The sequence below is a fragment of the Leucoraja erinacea genome, chromosome 1, assembly GCF_028641065.1.
Source record: "Leucoraja erinacea ecotype New England chromosome 1, Leri_hhj_1, whole genome shotgun sequence".
In the NCBI taxonomy this organism is placed as follows: domain Eukaryota; kingdom Metazoa; phylum Chordata; class Chondrichthyes; order Rajiformes; family Rajidae; genus Leucoraja; species Leucoraja erinaceus.
The window spans coordinates 34,313,317-34,338,143 of record NC_073377.1 but is presented as its reverse complement, the minus strand read 5'-3'; the positions used below and the strand labels follow the sequence as shown (position 1 = coordinate 34,338,143).

At 40.7% G+C, this 24,827-nt stretch overlaps 1 protein-coding gene across 3 annotated transcripts in view; it reads left to right on the top strand.

Moving 5' to 3' along the window:
- The window catches only part of kiaa1328 (KIAA1328 ortholog), a 140,211-nt gene that overhangs the window by 98,113 nt on the left and 17,271 nt on the right, over positions 1–24,827 (top strand). The window lies entirely within an intron of this gene.

Sequence of the window (24,827 nt, the reverse complement as noted above, 5' to 3'; positions counted from 1 at the left end):
TATGCCTTTCTGATCCAAGGACCTGTCCAACCACCTTTTAAATGCTGTGATTGTATCTGCCTCTGGCAACTATAATTTCGAAATAATGTTGAGTTTTAAAGAAAATATCAGGTTGACTATTGGAACAAACTTTTAACCTATTTTTAGTTGTCTTTTTTTGAAACATGAATTTTGTACCTAGAGGACTTTACTTTAAATTCTGCTATGATAGTGAGGGGACTTACTTAAATAAATCAATCTTCTTTGGCTCATCCCGGGGGAAAAAATATTGAAAAAGCTACAGGCAAGTCTTTCCTAGCCTAAATTGTTTTTTGATATCCTTCAAGGAAGGATCTATCATACAATATGCACTGGTCTATTTATGTCCCCATGTACACGATTGATTCACAATACTGTCATGGTAGATGAGGCTGCTTGAAATTTTCAACTGGAAATGTTGGCTATTTTACCCCCATAGAGGCTACTCGACCTCCTTAGTTCCTCGAGCCATTTGTACTTTTGCTCCAGACTACAGCATCTCCAGCCTACAGCTGTCTTGTGTCTCTATAGTATTGAAACTTTAGTTATTAAAGAGGGCAACGTTTTTAAATACTAGGTGCAGCCAATTATATATTTCATGATATGAACAATGAAGAATTTTCAGCAATCTTTTTTTGGTTTAGTTTAGAGATACCACGCGGAATCGGGCCCTTCTGCCCGCCGAGTCCGCGCCAACCAGCGATCCCTGTGCATTACTACTTTCCTTCACACACAAGGGACAATTTACAATTTAACTAAGCCAATTAACCTCCAAACCTGTACGTCTTTGGAGTGTGGGAGAAAACCGGAGCACCCGGAATAAACCCACGCAGGTCTTGGGGAGAATGTACAAACTCCACACAGACAGCACCTGCGTCAGGATCGAACCCGGGTTCTGGCGCTGTGTGGCAGCAACTACGCCGGTGCCGTGCGCCACTGTGCTGCCTTCTCTGATGCAGATCCGAAATAGCATTTATAATAATTATTAGTTAACTACGATCTGAAAATTCAGCTGAAATGTAAATGGCAGATTAGGTATCTAAGAGTAATGCAATGGAAATAATGCATTTGAATTTCCAAAATTCTTCACGTAAAGAACCTTTTGTTGCGTGTGGTTGATCTCCATGTCTGTTATTAGAAGGTCTTGAAATGCTTTACTCCTTCCTATATGCTGCACCTCTAAGTTTGGCTAGACTTGTGGCCAGAGACTCTGGAGTTGGAATAGATAATGCACATATTTAAACATATTTTGCGAACATTCTTGAAGTATTTTGTTTGCCCTACTGGAGATGATTTGCCATGTCAGAATTTTGAATAGGGGACTTGTCTTGGGAATTTGCTGTCATAGAGAATCTGATGAAGTGGCCCATCCACCTGAGCTGATTGTTATCTGTCCTTTGATGTTAGGGATGTTGGCCCAGTTCAGTTTAGTTTATTGTCACGTGTACCGAGGTACAGTGAAAAGCTTTTTTTGCATGCTAACCAGTCAGCAGAAAGACAATACATGATTACAATCGATCCATTTAGGGTTACGAAGTTAGAGAAGTTAGAGAAATCAAAATTCATACTACTGCGTTGTAAACTGCCTAAGCGAAATACGAGATATTGTTCCTCCAATTTGCGTTTGGCCTCACTCTGACAGTAGTGGAAGCCCAGGAAAAAATGGGAGGGGGAGTTAAAGCATTTAGCAACCGGAAGTTCGCGTAGGCTAAGGCGGACTGAGTGGAGATGTTCAGCGAAACGATTGCCTACGCTTGGTGTCGCCGATATATAGGAGTCCACACAAGGAACAGCAGATACAGTGGATGAGGTTGGAGGAGGTCCAAGCGAACTTCTGCCTCACCTGAATGGACTGTCGGGGCCCTTGACTGGAGTCGAAGGAGGAAATATAGGGACAGGCGTTGCAAATTGTTTATTTCTTATTAATATAAACCATTGTTAACCCATTCAGTGAAAAAAAACTCGTATGTCAGTGAACAGATTAAACCAAAATTAATTATCCAAAATTCTCTAACTTCGTAACCCTTGCCTTCCCTCTCTCTCTTTCTCTCTCTCTCTCTCTGCCCCTCCTCCATCTAAGTTCTCCAACTAGTTTAAAGGGCCTTTCCCAATTGCCGACTTTTTCAGTGGCTGCCGGCGTCATTGACTGACGTACCAGGATCGCCGAAAGATTTTGAACATTTCAAAATCCAGCGGCGACAAAAAAATGTTGCAACACTTGAGGAGACACCGCGTCAATACGTCATCATGCCGCAACTTTCTCGGTGACCTGAGACGTCAGTCAATGATGCTGGCAGTCGCCGAAAAAATCCCCAAGTGGGACAGGCCCTTAACTGTCATCCTGATTCATTTTAGTTTGTATGCCTTGTTGTCACTTCCCCATAGCAAACAATTAACCATTTTATATTTCCTGGATCATCATAGAAACATAGAAAATAGGTGCAGGGGGAGGCCGTTCGGCCCTTCGAGCCAACACCGCCATTCATTGTGATCATGGCTGATCGTCCCCTATCAATAACCCGTGCCTGCCTTCTCCCCATATCCCTTGACTCCACTAGCCCCTAGAGCTCTATCTAACTCTCTCTTAAATCCATCCAGTGACTTGGCCTCCACTGACCTCTGTGGCAGGGAATTCCATAAATTCACAACTCTCTGGGTGAAAACGTTTTTTTCATTGATTGTATCACTTCTAATATAGTGCTTTGATAAGAGTAGGTTCATGAGTAAACTCAGAATTTATGAAGTTAGATGAGTTGATTGACAATAGACACAAGGTGCAGGAGTAGGTCATTCGGCCCTTCGAGCCAGCACCATCATTCACTGTGATCATGGCTGATCATCCACAATCAGCACCCTTTTCCTGTCTTCTCATCATATCCCTTGACTCTGCTATCTTTAAAAGCTCCATCTAACTCTCTCTTGAAAGCATCCAGCTAATTGGCCTCCACTGACTTCTGAGGCAGAGAATTCCACAGATTCACAACTCTCTGGGTGAAAAGGGTTTTCCTCATCTCCGTTAGAAATGGCCTATCCCTTATTCTTAAACTGTGGCCCCTGGTTCTGGACCCCGCTAACATTGGGGACATGTTTCCTGTCTCTAGCTTGTCCAATCCCGTAATAATCTTATATGTTTCAATAAGATCCTCTCTCATCCTTCTAAATTCCAGTGTATACAAGCCCAGTCGCTCCATTCTTTCAACATATGACTGTCGCGCCAACCCAGGAATTAACCTCGTGGACCAACGTTGCACTCCCACAATAGCAAGAATGTCCTTCCTCAAATTTGGAGGCCAAAACTGCACACAATACTCCAGGTGTGGTCTCACTAGGGCACTCGGGCACTCACTGCAGAAGGAACTCTTTGCTCCTATACTCAACTCCTCGTTATGAAGGCCAACATACCATTTGCTTTCTTCACTGCCTGCATGCTTACTTTCAGTGAGTGATGAACAAGGACACCCAAATCTAGTTGTACTTCCCCTTTTCCCCAACTTGACACCATTCAGATAACAATCTGCCTTCCTGTTCTTGCCACCAAAGTGGATAACCTCACATTAAATTGCTTCTGCCATGCATCTACCCACTCACCCAACCTGTTCAAGTCACCCTGCATTCTCATAGCATCCTCCTCACAGTTTACACTGCCACCCAGCTTTGTGTCAAATTTGCTAATGTTACTTTTAATACCTTCATTTAAATCATTAATGTATAATTTAAATAGCTGTGGTCCCAGCACCGAGCCTTGCGATACCCCATGAATCCCTGCCTGCCATTCTGAAAGGGACCCGTTAATCCCTACTCTACCCCCAATACCATGTGCTCTAATTTTGCCCACTTATCTCCTATGTGGGACCTTATCAAAGGCTTTCTGAAAGTCCAGGTGCACTACATCCACTGGCTCTCCCTTGTCCATTTTCCTATTTACTTTCTCAAAAAATTCCAGAAAATTTATCGAGCATGATTTCCCCTTTGTAAATCCATGCTGACTCTGACCGATCCTGTTACTGCTATCCAGATGTGTCGCTATTTCATCCTTTATGATTGACCCCACCACCGATGTTTCACCGAACAATTCTCTGTTTTCTCGCTCCCTCCTTTCTTAAAAGATGGGATAACATTAGCTACCCTCCAATCCACTGGAACTGATCATGAATCTATAGACCATTGGAAAATGATCACCAATGCTTCCATGATTTCTGGAGCCACTTCCTTAAGTACCCTGGGATGCCGATCATCAGTCCCTGGGGATTTATCAGCCTTCAGTCCCATCAGTCTACCCAACACCATTTCCTGCCTAATGTGAATTTCCCTCAGTTCCTCCGTCACCCTAGGTCTTCTGGCCACTAGAACATCTGGGAGATATTTGTGCCTTCCTTTGTGAATGCAGATCCAAATTACCTGTTCAACTCGTCTGCTCTTTGCTTGTCCCCATAATAAATTCACCTGTTTCTGTCTTCAAGGGACCCACATTTGTCTTAACTATTTTTTTCTTCTTCACATAAGAAGCTTTTCTATCCTCCTTTATATTCTTGGTTAGCTTACCTTCGCACCTCATCTTTTCTCTCCGTATTGCCTTTTTAATTGTCTTCTGTTGCCCCAATCCTTTGGCTTCCCACTCATCTTTGTTATGTTATACTACTTCCCTTTTATGTTTGTACTGTCCTTGACTTCCCTTGTCAGCCACAGTCGCCTCTTACTCCCCTTAGAATCTTTCTTCCTCTTTGGAATGAACTGATCCTGCACCTTCTCTATTATTCCCAGAAATATCTGCCATTGTTGTTCCACTGTCATCCCTGCTGGGGTCTCTTACCAGTCAACTTTGGCCAGCTCCTCCCTCATGCCTCCATCATCCCCTTTGCTCAACTGTAATACTGACACTTCTGATTTTCCCTTCTCCCTCTCAAATTGTAGATTAAAACATCAAGTTATGGTCACTACCTCCTAATGGCTTCTTTACCTTGTTCCCTTAGCAAATCCAGACAATTAGTTGGCAACACAACAGAAATTGGAAAGTATGATGTACTCAATACTTGTTCATACCACTGATACGTCTTCTTGCTAATGTTATTCACCATTTCAATAATTTGTAATTAAAGTACAGTATGAAATTACATTTGTAGGCAAAATTTAGGATTGTTTGAAATACTTGGCTGGAATTCTGTAGTAATGAAAATGATATCTATTAGAAATAAAGGTGCACAACCTTTAATCCGAAAGCCTTGGGACCAGACACTTTTCGTAATTCGGAATTTTTCAGCCTTCGGAATGGAAGATTTTTAGCGTAGATTTTAACGGCTGGCTCAGTGGTAGAGTGCTCGGCTCATATCCGCAAAGTCGCGAGTTTGCGCCTCGATCCCGGCAGTTACTCGGTCGTGAGTTTGTGTCTTCAATGTAGTTTTTTCTTGCAGAATAAATGTCTGTATGAAATGCAGAGTGTTGAATGAGTTCCTGAATTTGTAAATGTGACCGCAGCATTGAATCACCTCTCGCACTCATGTCACCCTAGCGGGGCTACATGCCCTTAGGTGGCCTAGCTCGGGGATTCTTGAATCCCCGAGCTAGGTCGCGAGTTTGCGCCTCGATCCCGGCAGTTACTCGGTCGCAGGTTTGAGTCTTCAATGTAGTTTTTTCTTGCAGAATAAATGTTTGTATGAAATGCAGTGTAGGAGAGGTGTACTGACTGTGTGGGCAGAACTTTGGAAGTGATTGCCCACCAGTCTCAAAAGCCGCTGTGTCTCCCTGTCCCTGGGATAGCAGGGGGCGATTAAACAGCACAATACCCCCCTCCCCCTCCAACGCCAGAGGAATCTGCTCCCCGATGGGCCGCTACGGCGACAAGTGGCAGTTCGCCCACAGCCCGAGCTGCGCCACCCCAAGAACAAGACGTACCTTGCACACCATCAGCTTCTGCCCCTACGGGGAGCGTGTTCCTCTGGAGTTGGAGCGGGGCTGGGCTGGAGTTGCTGATCTGGGATCTCCGTGCTTGCAGTGGGCCTGGGGGTCGGTGTCCCGATGAGGGGGCGCAGCTCGGGCTGTGGGCGAACTGCCACTTGTCACCGTAGCGGCCCATCGGGGAGCGGCTTCTGGTGGTCCTGACGTCTCCGGCTAGTTTGCAGTTTTCCTCTGGAGTTGGAACGGGGCTGGGCTGCTGCTGCCTGTGGGTCTCTGGGATCTCTGTGCTTGCAGTGGGCCTGGGGGTCGGTGTCCCGTTGGTCCTGACGTCTCCGGTGACTGGCACTGACCTGCTGGCATCGCCGACGTGAAGACAGTGCAAAGCCCCCGCGCCGGTGCAATGGGCGGGGAGCTGGAGAGGGGAGGGAAGGGGTCACACCAATGGCCGGGAAGCAGAGGGGTGTAGGTGGGGTGAAACTGAAGGGAGCGACAATCTGCTGCTGCCTGCCCGCTGAGTTAAAAAGTTCCCACGCAAGACTCACGATACACTGTGTATCGTGAGTCTACCGTGGGAACTTTTTAACTCAGCGGGCAGGCAGTAGCAGATTGTCAATTATTAACCCTCCCGCGCAATATACCTTCACCTTCTCTTTTATGAATGGGGATTTAGTTCCCCTTTCTTGGAGGACCGACCGGAGGTTCCGCTGTCACCTCTGCGGGCCGCCCTCGGTGAACGTCTTCAAGGACCTTTCTTCAAGGACCGAAAAAATGTCCGCTATTCAGAGCTTTTCGTTATTTGGAACTTCGGATAAAAGGTTGTGCACCTGTACTGCCAACATTAGTTGATAAGGAAGAGACAATATGGTATTGTCACATCATCATTCTCTATGATGATCCTGAATCAGCTTTGTCTGCTCTTTAAAATTATCACTTTGGTATTAGTTTGTTGTATTTGTTCAAAAATAATAGAAAGGAGATTTAGATTTGGTCATAGTTTGGCCAGTGGTATAAATGTTTGTATTTAGGGGTAATTGTTTGAATTTTCCTTCCGGCTGCAGTAATATTTGAAATCTCGGCATGCACAGCCAATTGTTTTCTCACAATTAAAATGAATGGTGGGAAATTCGGGCATAATATGTACCAACGCTCCCGGTTAAAATTGCTCTGATGTTCTGGAAGCCGAAAATGATCACAAAAAGAATATTATGCCATTATGAAAATGTTATTAATATTTACTGATAAATTCTGTGCTTAATAAATTATGATACGTATTTGCTATATTTTATCAGAGAGGAATGATATATTGAACACATGGATCAGGATATTAATATATTTTAATAATTTTGAATAAGCAATATATTATGGTTTCCCATAATTTGTGGCCATACTGTGTTGCTCAAACAGATAGCTGGATGGCTACAATGTGTTTTTTTAAATCAATTCCAGTCTTATTTCCATTGTTCAATTAAATATGCAGCCATAACAGGCTCACTCAACTACCTTCCCATTTATGTCAGTTAATGAGGTTTGTTGAAACGTCTTTTATTTCCCTGAAGGAAAGATGTATGAGGTTGCCGCCTTAACATTTTAAACACAGTGTGTGCAGATACTGTGCTCTGCTGCTTTTAAAAGAACAGAGATTATCTGTTTGCAATTCACTCTTTGGGATTAGTGAAGAAGTCTGTAATTGAATCTTTTGGAAACAAATAGGATTGGACTACAGTTCATAACTAATTAATAAAATTGCTGTGAAAGATTTAATTGCAGAAATCTAAACTTAATTAGTTGAGATTAGCTTTAGAACATCAGCGACTTGAATTTCCCATCCTACTCCAACTCGGATCTATGAATCTGAGGATTCCAGTACTATTACAATGAGAGTTAATGCAAGTTTAAAAAGCACCTCATCTGCTGTCTGGGCATGTTGGTCTATTCTCAGTGTATAACTCTTCCGAGACGATTTTTGTCCCGATCCACGGCATTCCTCCGCCATATACTACCCTCCACACAGCTTAGTGAGCTTCTACTTTCTCCTTGGCTGTTCTGACAAAGGGTCCTTGACTTTGAACATTAACTTTTTCTTCACACAGGTGTGGCCTGATTTACTGAGTATCTCTAACATTTTCTGTTCTGATTTTGATTCTCAGAAAATAAAATCTGTAAAAGTGATATGAAGTAAATTAAAAGCTGAATCAAAGTCAGATTGTTAATGATTGATCTCACTTGAGGAATTGGGGTATGAAGGAATATTGCGAAAGGTAGTTATTTGAAATCAAGAAAGTTTATAGATTTCCAATGCCAACAAAATTATCAATGCTACTCAATGGCTGGCTCGCATTTAACATAAAGAGGAAAAATCATGCACTGTTTTTATGATAAATAACCAAAAACAAGTATACTAGTTACAAGCTTATAAAAAATTGAAACTACAAATTATACTTTGCATTTTACAGTAGGTTAGATCTTAATAATTGAAATTTTTGCTAAGTATTTGTCATAATAAAAAAATCGTCATTTATACACGGTGTTGGAACTGGTGTCTCATCCAGTGCTTGTGAATGCTTATCTTTACAGTACAACACCTCATAGTAGCTAATAACCCCATATCCAGGCATTATTCTTGTAAACCTCCTCTGCACCCATTCTCACACCACATCCTTCCTGACGTGGCCTGATCAGAAATGCATGGAATACTCCAAATGTGGCCGAACCAAAGTCCTATAAAGCTGCATCATGACTGTAATTCCCTGGATTCTATCTACATCCCATCTTAAATAAAGGAACAACATTAGCTACTCTCTAGTCCTCCAAGATCTTGCCTGTGGGTAGAGAAGATGCAAAGATCTTCGTCAAGGCTCCTGCAATCTTCTCTCTTGCCTCTTTCAATAACCCAGGATAAATCGCATTAGGTCCTGGGGGTTTATCCACCTTAATGCTCTTCAAAGCTCCAACACCTTCTCTTCCTTAATCTCATAATGCCATTGCGTATTTGTATTCTTCACATAGATCTCACTGTCCGCCATGTCTTTCTCCTTGGTGAAAACAGATGCAAAGTATCTGTGCCTTGTCTACATCCCAGACTCCAAGCACAAATTCCCTTGATCCTTGAGCATTCCTATCTTCTCCCTGGTTAACCTTTTGCTTTTAATATAGGTAAAATTGTTTTGGGATTTACTTTAACCTGACTCATCAAAGCCATAACGTGGCTCCATTTGGACTTAGACCTGTCTGAGTCCATCCTCTTAAACCTTACACATGCTTCCTTTTCCACTGTTTACAACCACTTTGGTCATCCAAGGTTCCCTTACTTTGCTATCTTCATATCTCCTCTTCACTAGATCATGCCAGTTCTGAACTTTGATCAATTGATCTTTAAATGACTCCTACATGTCAGATGTAGACTAACCCAATAATGATTGCTTCCAGTGTACCTTCACTTGATCCTGCTAAATAAAGTCAGAGTTTGCCGTACTCCAATTTAGCGCTTTGCTGCAAGGTCCACCTTTCTCCATATTCAAAACAATCTTAAAATTTATGGATTGTGATCACTTTCCCCCAAATGTTCTTCAACCACCCCGGGCCGCGTGTTTGAGCAGCGGGACTGTTCTTAACATCGCACGGGGGGGGGGGGGGGGGGGCCATGAGAGGGAGAAGAGGAGGGAAGAGACTGCGACCTAAGACTTTTGCCTCCATCACAGTGAGGAGATGCTGGGTGGACTCACTGTGGTGGATGTTAATGTGTGTTTATTGTTGTTTTATTGTATTGTATTGTATGTATGACTGCTGCAATTTCGTTCAGACACCTGGCCAGGTTCATTTGTGATCACTTTCAACATTTCTCAACAGAAAGTCCAGTATGTTACCTTCTTGGGTAAGACTATCCACATACTGTTTCAAGAAATCTTCTTGGATACAAGTCAGAAATTGTGGCCCATCTAAGCCTTTGACACTGAGCAAATCCCAATCAATATTGGGGAAGTTAAAGTTACCCACTAAAACAAATCTGTTGCTTTGGCACCTTTGGATAACCTGGCTACATATCTGTTCTTCTATCTTCTGCTTGCTAGAAAGTGGCCCATAATACAACCCCATTAGAGAGCTTGCACCTTTCTTACTTTTAGACTTCACCCTTATTGTCTCAGCAGATAAACCCTCCAGTTTGTGTAGTGAGTGCTGCCGTAACAGTCTCCCTGATTAGTGGCGCACCTCCACCTCTTTTGCTTCACTCTCAATCACATCTGGAACATTGAAACCCAAACCATTGAGCTGCCAGTCGTGTCCCTCTCACAACCATGTTTCTACAATGGCCAAAAATCATAGTCGTAAGTACTAATCCAGGTTCTAATTTCACCTGCTTTCCCCACAATACTCCTCTCATTGAAATATACACACTTCAGCCCACCAGCATCACCATAGTCCTTCACCTCTCCCATCACTCGTTCCAATTTCTCACCTACTACTCCGATTCGCAGCCCCCCTGCCTCTCTAGTTTAAACTATCCCGAGTAGCACTAAGCTCCTTGCAAGGATATTGATCACCCTCCTTTTGACATATTCAAAAGCCATCCATTTCTCACACGTTACTCAATCATCTGTACATTATTTGGCCCATTACTATAGTACTACGGTAAAATAAAAATGATGGCAATCATTGTATAGTTTGCCAGAGTCAGGATCATTCAAGACGATCTATTCACATTTTTAAAAAAAAGGGGTATGGTTAGTTTGGAGGAACCTGTGGATGGTTTTTGAAATTTTCTAACAGCATATGTAAAAAGGCTATGGAAGTAGTCTTTACCCAGTATCAGGGATCAGGGGAATAAACAGGTTCAATATTAGAAATGTTGTAGATTGCATCTTCTTTAAATGTTTTTTTTCCCTTAACTGAGAGGAGTAGATTTAAAGTAATTGGTGGAAGGGCAAGAGGGGAAATTAGGAAGAACGTTTTGCACTCAAAGGATGGAAAAATCTGGAATTTGCTACTTGAGAAGTTGGTAGATATAAAAACTGCTGCCACAAATTAAAAGTACCAGAATGGCCAGGACCTGCTGGACTGCAGAAAGTAAGATTAGATTAGGTGGTTCTGTACTCTCTGGAGTTTAGAAGAATGAGGAGGGAGACCTCATTGAAACGTACCGAATCGTGAAAGTATTGGATGTGGAGAGGATGTTTCCACGTGGGAAAGTCTAGGACTTTTGAGGTACTTGCCTCAAAATTAAAGGACGTTCCTTTAGGAAGGAGATGTAAAGGAATTTCTTTAGTCAGAGGGTGGTGAATCTGTGGAATTCTTTGCCACAGAAGGCAGTGGAGGTCGCCAGAGGATATCTTTAAAGCAGAGATAGATGGATTATAGATTACTACGGGCGTCAGGAGTTATGTGGAGAAGGCAGGAGAATGGGGTTAGGAGGGAGAGATAGATCAGCCATGGCAGAGTGCATCTGATAAGCCGAATGGCCTAATTCTGCTCCTATTACTTATGACCTTATGACTAAAGGGCCTGTCCCACGGGCATGCGACTTCATGCGGCAAGCGCGACCTAATGGGCCGGTCCCACCAGCATGCGCCTGCATGCGGCAAGCGCGACCTAACCAGAAGCGGGGGCCGCGCGGAGGTTGAGTGAATGACATAAAGTTCGAGCAAAGTCCGCGGGAAGTTCGCACGTGACGTACGGTGTCGAGGCGGCTGTGGGCCGGCAGGCCGTTGCCGCGCAGAATTTTTGAACATGGTCAGTTTATCAGAGCCCCGCGCGATGTCGGGACCAGCTCCGCACAACTCCATACGGCTCCGGCAATTGAAGTGGGACCGGCCCCGCGAGGCCATACGGCTCAAGCGATCACGTTAGGTTGCGCTTTCCGCATGCAGGCGCATGTTGGTGGGACCGGCCCTTTAGGTCCCGCTTGCCGCATGGAGTCGCATGCTCGTGGGACAGGCCCTTCATGTTGTACTAAATGGCTCCCTTCCTGCACAATTGTATTTTCTTAGATTCTAGAATCAGAATATAACTGATATTAATAATGCATTGTCAGCTGGCAAAATAATGCCTGTGCAATTATGATACTTGAGACCACTGTTACATAAAACCCTATCACAAGATGGCACTACATGTGAGGTTCTATAATGTGGATATGGAGGTATACTACACTAAGTAATAGTTTTGCCATTTCAATCGTTTAATCTGGAAAAGGAAGATGCCAACTGACTGACACTAAACTGGAATGAACAAAATAATTAAGATTTGAGACTAAATTAGCGAAGGAAAGATTACGAAAACAGCAAATAGAGAATATACATGGATTAAATATTTTGCAAATGACTAAGCATTAATAGTTTAGTAAGTATCAAATGTCAGCGTCAAAGGTGGCTACTATATATACATTGGGTATGTAGCAAATAATTTCACTGTGCCTTGTCGCATGTGACTATAAAGCATTCCATTCCAAGGCCAATGTTACAATTAACCAGAATCTAAGCAACAATTTAGGATTGTGTGAGTCAACAATGATAAAATTATAGAATTATATAAATCCATTGACACAGTCCTATTTTCTTAGTCTTGGAGTGAGCAATATGTTCTCTCAATTAGCTGTGAAAGATATTGATAGGCAACTGCAAATTGTACTTGAAATAGATCTGCCATCCTTTCAAATTCTGCAGTTAACCACAGGACCTACATAATAGATCTGTTGAACACTTACATAGGTCAGATAGAAATGATAATAGGCTCCCTGTGCGACTGTTTAAAATGTTACGAATTCCCGATGGAGTTAAGAAGAATTGATTGCCTTCCTTTTTGAAACAAAACCTGTTGACGATCAAAACCTGAAATTGAGTCTTTGGGAAAAGTAATCACTTTAAACAGGATCATTAAAGTATTATTTTACCCTCATAAAGTTATGAACAGTGATATATTAATGTAGATGTTGTAGGAGTACTCAGTAATTTAGTTGCTGCACTTCTGAAGTGTACTAGAAAATCCATCATTTTGAATCACTTGAGTTATCATTGTGAGTTACTTTCATGATCTTTGGCTTGGATGCAAAATATACTTTTTCACGGCCACACAATTTTTCTGTTTGATAAAAATAATATTGCAATTTTAATTGAGAATCCACTCACTGGTACAACTCTCTTTGATACATCACATTTATTGCAGGAAATATCTGAAGGCTCACTAGATGAATGGAGACTGAACTACAAGTCATTGGGTCAGATGACTAAAAAATTACAGCAATATTTAAGGAGCACCTTAAGGATAGGATCAATTTAGGCATGGAAAGTCTAAGACTTTGGGAGACTTTGGGAGATAAAAGTGGAATAATTAAATTTAGGGGAATTTCTGAAGCAAAAATAACTGAAGCAGAGATATTTTGGAAGGTTGTAGAACTGTAGGAGGTTACAAAAGTTTGGTGAGGTGATGGGGTTGCACTTGCAAGGTTTGTTGTCTTGCTGAGAATATTAACATATGAAACTTTGTAAATGTATGAGTAGGTTGAAACAATGATTTGGAAAACAACATGTGTTGTAATTTTAAGGTAGACAAAAAAGCTGAAGAAGACCTATCAATTATTGCATTGGCCGCAGAAGAAGCATTTGATCAAGTAGAATGGCAATATCTGTATAAAGTATTGCAAAAATTTAACATGGGAGAGAATTTTATCTCATGGGTAAAACTATTATATGACAAGCCGACTGCTAGAATTCTGACTAACAACATGTTATCTTCAAAGTGTCAATTATCAAGGGGCAATAGACAGGGGTGTGCATTATCACCCCTGCTATTTGCCCTTGTGATAGAGCCTTTAGCGGAAAGTATAGGAAGCCATCCGAATATTCGGGGATATAATACCAAAGATTCCAATAATAAAATTTTACTATACGCAGACGACGTACTATTATACATTACAAATTCGCAAGTGAGTATACCAAATATACTAAATTTAATAGAGGAATTTGGCTCCTTTTCAGGATATAGAATAAATTGGAATAAAAGTGAAATTATGATGTTAAAACCTCGTCGAAACACCTGTTAAAATTCCCATTTAAAATTGCAACAGAAAAATTCAAGTATTTGGGTATCCAAATTACTAGAAAATATAAATCAGTATATAATGCAAATTTCTTGCCTTTATTAACTAAATTGAACGCGTTGATTAAATTCTGGAATACACTGCCGATATCCTTAATAGGCAGAATAAATGCTAAAAAAAAAGATCTTTCTACCACAAATATTATACCTATTTCAATCAATACCAATGTACTTATCAAAAAAATTCTTAAAAAAATTAGACTCCAATATTACAAACTTCATATGGGACTACAGATCGCACAGAATCCAAAGAAAACACCTGTGTGAACCTAAAGAATCTGGGGGACTGACACTTCCGAACTTTTTATACTTCTATTGGGCAGTGCATATTAAAAACATAATTTATTGGTTGGCCAGTTCTGCCCAACAGAGAGAATGGATAAGAATGGAGAAAGAGGATTGCTCTCCTTTTAATATAGGAGCGATCCTCTTCTCCCCGATAAAATTGAACAATACAATATATAAGAAGAACCCAATTATCCACAACACAATACGAATTTGGAAACAAATAAAACTAGCTTTGAAATTAAGAAACCTATCGCTTTTATCTCCAATAGTTAATAATCCCTCATTCAAACCATCTCTCACTGACAAAACGTAAATGTTTGGAAAGAATAGGAATTAAAACGATCGGAGATATGTATGAAATGGGAAACCTTTTATCATTTCAACAATTACAATTAAAATAAAACCTGAAAAGTAATCAATATTTTAAATACCTTCAAATTCGAGACTACTTGAAAAAACATATACAAGGATATCAAACTCTAACCCTAGATTTACTAGATGAAGCAATGAACAGTAAAGCAGAATCAAGCAATTTAATATCATATTTATATAATATCATTTTAAATATAGAATTACCATCGACAGAGACAATTAGAGTAGACTGGGAACGAGAATTACTGATAAAAAGTACGAAAGAAACATGGGAAAAATACCTAATATACATACACAAATGTTCGATTAATGCAAGGCACAACTTAATTCAATTTAAAATTTTACATAGATTATACTACTCGAAAACTAGATTGAATAAAATCTATCCAAATATCTCCCCCATCTGTGATAAATGCTTATCTCAAAATGCCACTATAACACACTCTGTTGTCTCTTGCACAAAACTTCATAAATTTTGGAATTAAAAATTTGACATTTTTACAAAACTATTTAATATAATTATGGTTTAATAACGGCAAAAAAACATACTTAAATTTTGGAAAAATGCATCAACACCACGCTTAAAATGTGGATTTCAAATATGTCGGAAACGTCACATCTTGAAGAAATGCGACTCCTCCTAGCAGGTAAAGCAGACCAATTCTTAGTGATTTAGTTTCCTTTTATTGACTTTTTACAAGCATATGGTGCAACACAACCGTAGAAATCAAATGTTTCAGAACCAGGTGAGGGGTGGCCAAGAACATTAAATAGGTATATCTTCCTCAATCTCCTTTTTTAAAAACTTATTTTCTTTCTCTCTCTTTCTCTATTTCTTCTTTTCTCTCTCCTTCTTTTCGCCATTCTTCTGTACCTTTTCGTGTACTTCTCACTTCTTTCGGGCCAATCTCGCACCGATCTCTATGATAATTTCTCTTTTTCTACTCTTTCCTGTTTTATTTTTAAACTAAAAATAAGACGATGTACATGAAATGTAATATGTCAATATTTATTGGATACTTTGGTACTACATTATTGTACTTCTAACAAAAAAAAAAGCTGGAGAAACTCAGCGGGTGAGACAGCATCTATGGAGCGAAGGAATAGGCAACGTTTTGGGTTGAGACCCTTCTTCAGACTGATGTCGGCGGGGGGGGTAAAGAAAGGAAGAGGTGGAGAATGTGATAGACCTGGGAAGGGGAGGGGAAGGAGGGAGAAAGCAAGGACCACCTGAAATTGGAGTAGTCAATGTTCATACTGCTGGGGTGTAAACTACCCAAGTATGTTATAAATACAGGTAGATATGGGATGTGGGTCACAACATGACAAAAAAAGGCACCTCGACTAATCTGAGGATGGACATCCTTGTGATTGAGGCAGTGCAGCGTAGGTTCACGAGATTGATCCCTGGGATGGCGGGACTGTCATATGAGGAAAGATTGAAAAGACTAGGGCAGTGGAGGCCAAATCACTGGATGGATTTAAGAGAGAGTTAGATAGAGCTCTAGTGGAATCAAGGGATATGGGGAGAAGGCAGGCACGGGTTATTGATTGGGGACGATCAGCCATGATCACAATGAATGGCGGTGCTGGCTCGAAGGGCCCAATAGCCTCCTCCTGCACCTATTTTCTATGTTTCTATGACCCACGGTCTACACATAGTTTGGTGCTCATTTTAAGATTCTACCCGACACCAAGGCAGCAAATTGTTTGATTCTGCCTATGTTACGAAGCGGGTCACTAGGGAGGCGAGGGCGTTGTTGCAACTGAAGATGTTGGATTTGGTCTAATCGGGTTTACTTTGAGGATATTTCTGATCTCCATGTAAACAGTTGCACAATTTAAAGATAGGGCTGAAGAGAAGCAGTGGTGATGGAGAACTCTGTCATCTCATGTGAAACCTATTTTTTTAGGATGAAATCACAGAGTTGCAGCATGCGGTTAAAGAAAAGGAGCAGGCCAAGTTTAGGTTGTAGAGGAACACTTGATAAAATGGTGTGCAGGTGAGATGGATACAAATCAAACCAAAACATTACTTATACAGATGTTCAATGAAAAAGATGCATCCGAGGAGGATGCCATGGTCAACTGTGTCAATGATTGTAGGTAGATTGAGAAGAATAAGAAGGTATAGTTTGCCTTTGACCCATGTAGGAATACAGTTGCATATTTGATTAGAGCCTCCTTAGGACTGTGAAACATGAAAATGCCAACGCTGTTGTTTTCCAAATCTTTGTTTCTACATGGAATGGTGATGAGTAAGACACTTATTGAAGTGCATTTGCCAATCTGTTATTTAATTATTGTTAATATCTAACAGCCTGCTTCCGAACGCAACAAATAGCTGTGTGTGCTGATGATGTAAGATTTTTCCTCATAAGATTGAAGCATCTTTGCAATTGTGAATGGGATTTTGTTTTGCAAAAGAACTCCATTGCATAAGTTACGTGCTGGGAAAACATCCTGCATGTATGTTCGAAACACTGAAATACTCATTTATAGAGCTTAGGCCCTTGGAGTTCTGGTGTTTTAATGTTTTTGAGATTAAAAACATGAGAAGCGATGGCATGACGGAGTTAGTTTTATGTTAATAATTCCTTTCATGAAATGATTATTTAATCTTTTGCAATGCCATTTCAAAAATTATCAAAATCCCTCTGTCTTATTCAGTGCATTATGCTTGGAAAATGAGTCTCAGCACACAACCTTCCCATTCGGTGTTGTGCACTGGGACGAACTTGCTCTCTTAACTTTTCCAATCGGCGTATATATTTTACTATTCCCGATTTTAAAAACAGAATATAATATAACACTGATATTTAAAGACATTTCTTTTATTTATTAGAGGATTTTCTCAATGGCAATATTTCATCACTCCATGATGATGTGAATATGAATAATATATTAAGTCCGTAGTTACAATGCACTTTGCAGAGGTTTGTGACAATGTTAAATGTATTTGGATTCTTCTATTCATTGATTCTATGGAATGCAATTCATGTTCATATTTGTGATCATACAAAATTAATATCTCAGCCTCGTTATATGTAAGGACCCTGGAAGTACTGGTTAAAGTCAGACTAATTCCTGGGGTAAAATGCAGTTGAAAAGGAAAAAAAAATCTGAAATGAGAATTGATTCATATCAATAATAGGTGCTATGTTTTTTATTCTGGTATGTTGCTGGTAAAAGTAGATGAGCTTGATATTCAAAGTTCATTTATTAGCATATGCTCTCCTGGTAAAGGAAATTGAATCAACATTAGTTACAGGACTGGAGATGTAAGGAACTGCAAATGCTGAAATCTTGAGCAAAAAATAAGGAGGGATTCCTCAGGCCAGGCAGCATCTATGGAGGGAAATGGACAGACGATGTTTCAGGTAAAGACTCTTTTCCGACTGATTCAGGACCAATAATGTGGAGAGGATGTTTTGACTGGTGGTAGAGTCTAGGACTAGAGGTCATACCCTCACAATTAAAGAACATTCTTTTAGGAAGGAAATTAGGAGGAATTTCTTTAGTCAGAGGGTGGCGAATCTGTGGAATTCTTTGCCACAGAAGGCTGTGGTGGCCAAGTCAGTGGATATATTTGAGGCAGAGATGATAGATTCATGATTAGTACAGGTGTCAGAGGTTCTGGGGAGAAGGCAGGAGAATGGGGTTAGGAGGAAAGGATAGATCAGCCATGATTGAATGGTGGAGTAGGCTTGATGGGCCGAATGGCCTAATTTTGCTCCTATCACATAATCTTATGAATCTCAAGCAACTTCCTTCTTGCTGAAGACTGTGCACTTAAAACAGTTTTGGAATCTGGTACACTGAAGTGTTTGGACAAATTTGTTGGTGTCTGCGGCAACTTGGGCCTCAATTAACGCAAAGGAAACAGAAACTATGCGCCAACTATTTTCCACCATTGTCCCTCCTACTATAGTCCATCTAAAGAGGAGTCCCGACCTGAAAGTTTGCCTGTCCATTCCCTCCACAGTTGCTGCCTGTCCTGCTGAGTTTCTCCATCACTTAGTGTTTCCCTCAAGATTCCAGCATCTGCAGTTTTTTGTGGCTTCATAAATTATGCATCAAAGGCCCCTGATACAGAACCAAACATCCTTGTGAATGGTCAGAGGCTTTCAGTATTGGACAAATTCACATAACTTGGCAGCACTCTCTCAAGATCGGTGCAAAGTCAACAGAAAAAGCCAGCTCTGCTAAATATCCTTGTGAATGGTCAGAGGCTTTCAGTATTGGACAAATTCACATAACTTGGCAGCACTCTCTCAAGATCGGTCACCATTAACTGCAAAAGTCAACAAGTTAGCAAAAGCCAGCTCTGCTAAATATCAAGAGCACCCTAAAGATCAAGCTGATGGTATATTGTGCTGTTGTCATACTGACCTTAATCTATACTTGCGAAACATGAATAGTGTGCAGCAAACATACCAGACACTTCCACAAAACGCGTCTGCAAAGAATACTTCACATCAAGTAACAAGGTGCTACTTTCAGTTTAGTTGACTGCTTTGCTGCTCAGATACAATCAAACATTTCTTATGGTGCAACAAATGTGATCATTCAGTCCATCAAGTGCTGGACCCCTCCCTGTAAGCCACATCGACCACCACACCACTGATGATGGTGTTAGTACCATGTACAGGTGTGAGTAAAGGAGGGGGCTCAGCACACACAGCCCTGAGGAATGCCGGTGTTCAAAGACTGGGGTCTGTTGGTTAGAAAGTCCAGTATCCAGTTGCAGAGGGAGGGGTCGATGCCCGGTTATGACTGATGACTGAAAACTGTAAAGCACATTGTTTCAGCTTGCTGGTATGAAGCTGAGTTTCTCGTTGCATCTAACTTGAATTCTTTATCCCGCTCTCATTTGGATCTCTTTGGCATCCTTGTTTCAATTAAACTAAATATAAATTTAAGTCATAGCATCTGATTTTTTTTTTAAATTGGGTATAATCAAATCTAATTTTCCATTTTAACAATTTCAGATACTGATCCTATCATTCTAAGTGACGCCTTTTTATACTTATTTTCTTGAATTATTCGTCTCATTCCATTCTATTCTGCCTTGCCCTTCATTTGTTTTGTCCTTTATGTTCTCAAATTCTACGCTCTTGTTTTTTCTTCCTCTTAATCTGAAAAAAAGGTAGAGGCAATAACAAATTCTGATGATAGGTCCTCGAGTCGAATCATTAACTCTTCCTCTTGATACAATCACGGCTTGAGCTGCTGATTATTTTTAGCATTTTCTGTATTTATTATTTGTAATTCATTTTAGATTGAGATCAGGAACAATAAAAAATCATATGCTAAGAAAGGGTGATATTGTAAATTGTGCCCTAGTTTCAGCATGTATGACTTGCTTCCTGGAGCTCATTCTTTGTTGTCAGTATATACATGTAACCACAGTGAAGTTCTGTAACGCATTATAATTTAAAATCAGAAATGCATTTAGCTTACTTTGTTTAATGGGTATATGGGACAGCAAATCAAAATGTCAGCCTATTACTGTGTACCCTTCCATTTTCACTAAATCCTAATCTGGAAATTGTCCTTCAACACTTGCAAGGGTTTCTAGAAAACATAAACTGCACATTAAAGAAAATGAATAAATAAAGGATGCATAACGGCTTGGTGAATTTAGTACTTAATCCCCATTTAGGTGATTTTCAAGGCAGCAGTCAAGTCACCTCTGGTAAGAAAGATGAGAAAGAACTTGCATAGTAGGACATTTCTGTGCTTCACTGCACTTTTTTCATTAAGTTTGAAATAAGAGAGAAATGAAAATACTTTAAACATAATTTAATGTGTCATTCATGGGATGCAAACCTCATTGGCAATTCTGGTATTTACTGTCCATTTATAATTGCCCTTAAATTGAGTTGGCAGTTAAATGTCAACCTCTAGGTGAATCGGAGTCACTTAAAGGCCAGATCATGTAAGAATGGCAGAATTCCATTTCTGGAGGGCAATAATAAAGCAGATGGGATTTTACAACAGTTTAATAGTTTCATGATTGCCATTAGTAAGACTAACTTTCTAAATTCCAGATTGATTTAATTGCTTGTATTAAAATCCCCCATCTGCTACAGTGGGTTTGAACTTGTGCTTCTGGATCAATGATCCACAAGTCTGGCTGCTAGCCCAGTAGCCGTGCTATTCTACCCTTATAAGTCATTGCTAGCCATAAAACATAATTCATAACTACATACGTAACTAGGTGCAGAAGATCAGCAGTAAAATATCATTAGTTTCCATGATTCTATACATGATGAGCTACCACCTTCAAAATTCTCCAAAGTAACAGCTATGTATTTAATTAATCATAATTGTGAACGAGTAATCTTTAAAAAAATGCATAAGACTAACTTATGCTTGTCAACTTATCTAACCATCCCCCCTCCTCCCCCCCCCCCCTCCCCCGACTACAGTCTGAAGAAGGGTCTCGACTCGAGACCCTGCCTATTCCTTCTCTCCATAGATGCTGCCTCACCCGCTGAGTTTCTCCAGCATTTTTGTCTACCTTTGAAAAAATGCAAATGTGTTGTGGGAATTTTAGCAACAAGAATCGGTATAGGGCTATGGGGATTTGCTGAAGTAATGAGGATGGTTGGCAGTGGCGGAGAATAGAAACTTAATACACGTGTTTAGTTCAGTTCTTCAAGTTTTGAAGTTCAGTGCTATAGAAGTTTGTAAAATACCAGGGACGGTATTTTTATGGTAGCTGTGGCTTGTTGATTGCTTGTTTGATGGTATTGAGACTGCAAGCTGCAGTGTTATTTCAAAGCAACAGCTGCTGGTAAATGTTTTGTAGGTCTGATCATGATAATTACAGATGAGCAAGACCATTTGTAGTTCATTTGCATTGAACTACTTAGTTTTCTCCTAATTACCCACCGATCATCATAGTATTTAAATTGCTCATGAAAACGCATAACTCAGAGCTAGTTCACAGGTTCAAAACAAAATGAATTCTATTTCCAGGAGGGTGGGATACAAACATTATGCGGTGATGCTTCAGTTACTTGGTCAGATCCCATCTGGAGTACTGCATTCATTGCTGCAACATCAAGAAATATATATAGAAGAAATACAGAAACGTACAAAATTCTTAAGGGGTTGGACAGGCTAGATGCAGGAAGATTGTTCCCGATGTTGGGGGAAGTCCAGAACAAGGGGTTACAGTTTAAGGATAAGGGGGAAGTCTTTTAGGACCGAGATGAGGAAAACATTTTTCACACAGAGAGTGGTGAATCTCTGGAATTCTCTGCCACAGAAGGTAGTTGAGGCCAGTTCATTGGCTATATTTAAGAGGGAGTTAGATGTGGCCCTTGTGGCTGAAGGGATCAGGGGGTATGGAGAGAAGGCAGGTACAGGATACTGAGTTGGATGATCAACCATGATCATATTGAATGGCGGTGCAGGCTCGAAGGGCCGAATGGCCGACTCCTGCACTTATTTTCTATGTTTCTATATGAACAAAGACCAAAGTGCTGGAGAAACTCAATGGGTCAGACAACATCTGTGGATGGAGTGGACAGGCGACATTTTGGGTCAAAAACCTTCTTTAAATTAATGGAGTAGGGAGGGATATGAGTGGATGGGCACAGGGGAAAGGGAAAAGGGTGGAGCTAAAATAGAAATATGAAACTCTGGGATGGCAAGTACGCGTACAGAGAGGGAAGGAGCAGGGTGACTGGGGTGGTTTGGGTTGTGAAGAGGTGCATGTGAACCATTGTCTTACCTGTGAGAGCTGTTAGGATCGCTGCGGTTGTTGGGGAAAGTGTCTGGGGAGGGTGAACCAAGGAGTTGTGGAGATAGTGGTCTTTATGAAAAGGGGAAAAGGGGAAGGGGAGTGCATGGGAAGATATGACTGGTGTTGTGTTGCATACAGAGGCTGGTAGGGTGAAATGGGAGGATCAAGGGAACCGTACCCTTGTTGTGTCTGGGGGCAAGGTGGGGCAAGAGTATAACTGTGGTACACACACGAGACAGGGCAGTCCCTGGCTGCAGTGACCTGGGCTAAGGTGGTGTTTTGTCACAAGTCTAATGGTGGGCAGAGTACAGTTGATGCAGAGCTTGACATCCAAATAGGGAGGGATGTAGACTACTGTCAGGATAGCTGAGGTGAATTCCCTCGGCAGGTAGTCGGGATGGCACTACAATTAAATATTCCATGTCCTGGGGAGCATGAGCTCGCCGGACCACCACATCTGAGCATCATTCGGTATTGGTTACGAAGCAGACCCCCTCCGCCCCTAAGCTTGCCCGAAGACGCCGTGCGGTCCATCTGGTGAAGAGAGTAACCCACAGGTTGGATGTCACAGTCAGCTATGTCAGGGGTGATCCGTGTCTCTGTGAAGCAGTTCTGTAAGGTACATCTGTCACGCTTTAAGTTCACTCAGCTTGTTCTCCAGAGACTGCACATTAGCCAGTAATATGCTAGGAAGTGGGGAGTCTTGAAACCACTTTGCCTCAGCCTCACCCGTAGCCAAGAGTGCTTCCCTAGTTTCTCACTAGGTGACAGCACTTCGGCCCCAAGAGTCGAGCCCCTAGTTATCTCTGTTTAATAAAGATAATAATCAAAAATATGTTGTTGGTTGACGAGCATTAAACATTGGACACAATATATATTGCTCTTATTATGATCTGTTTTAGCTCCTTTATAAAAGAGGAAGAAGATTGGAGTTTATTGCCTTCCATCACAGAGGAGGTGCCTGGTGAACTCACTGTGGTGGATGTTAAATTTGTGTTCATTGTGTGTTTTTGTCATTTTGATTATATGTATCTGGATGGTCTGAATGACAATAAAGGCTACTTTACTTTACATGGATAATCCACTGTGGTGGATGTTTATGTTAAATTTCATGTAGTTGTGTGTCTTGTTTCTTTTTAGTAAGGCTGCATGGTAATTCAAATTTCACTGTACCTTAATTGGTACATGTGACAATAAACTGACCTTGAAACCATGAGGATTCAGAAATCCATTTCTATGACATGCGGAAAAGTTTATTTTATTTTTAACATCGAATGATTCTGAATGTTGCAGGTTCACTTCTTTGATGCATCAAGTGTTGCCCCCTTGCCGCTTTGTTGTTTGTTGAATGTATTCTCTGCATTAGTGACCAGGAATTGATGGCGGGTAAATGGGGCTAGCTTAGATCGGGCACGGACGAGTTGGGCTAGAGGGCCTGTTTATGTGCTGTATGACTCTGACTATGTAGTTCCAGGCCAGGCAATGGCATTCTGGTCACATCCAGAACGTTCCTGGCTCTCGGTTTGAGAGTTGTGGCACCTGCTATATGCCAGTTGATTAGCAATAGTAAGTATTGATGATGGACCCAAAATGACCAAAAAGTAGGAGCTAACTCACTCTTTTCTGCATATTTGTAGATACATGTGTAAATGAGCGCAGCTTAACAACATTGGTAGGTCTAGGTTAACCTAGATTAACTTTGCTAAACCAACAAATTAAACTCAATTACAGAACTTCAGAAACATTTTGTTCTAGATCTGTAGCCTTTTAGGAAGACTTTGTAATCTGGTTTTCTTGGTCTCCCCAAGTTTAAAACCTGGTAAGTTAAATTTGAGTTGCCATCAAGTTATTTTGAACCCAGTATATAATAATATATTACCCTTTTTGGCTTTTGTTAAAAGACGTCATTGTTTATTTTGAATTCAACTTTTAGTTTCATAAATTGTGTGCGCTTGGATCTTATGATGAGGCCATGTTACTCGAGCTTAATCCTACTAGTTGTACTAGTTCCCAGTACTGTTGGGCGTAACTGTGTTTTAAAAAAAAAAGTATTGGGAACAAAGATGCAATTCATTCTATATGATGAGTTGGTGAGAAATAGGCTGTCTATTGACTAAGCAAGTGGTGGAATATTAATCAAACTCCACAGCTAAATAATTTATATCCACGTAGACTGTGGAAATAGGTCAAGTAGTATCTAGCAACATATAATCTTTAAAAACATTCGGAGAAGTAACGAGTTAAATTCAGGCTGTTGCGGCTACATGGATTGTTTAATGGCGACTAGTAGGTAAAAAAACTATTTTAAAATTTATATTTCAATAAATGGTTTATGTAGCCATCTGATACACAGTTAGGTAGGAAGAACTGAAGTGAAGAAAATCTGTACTTGCGGGAATTGACCATGCAAAAC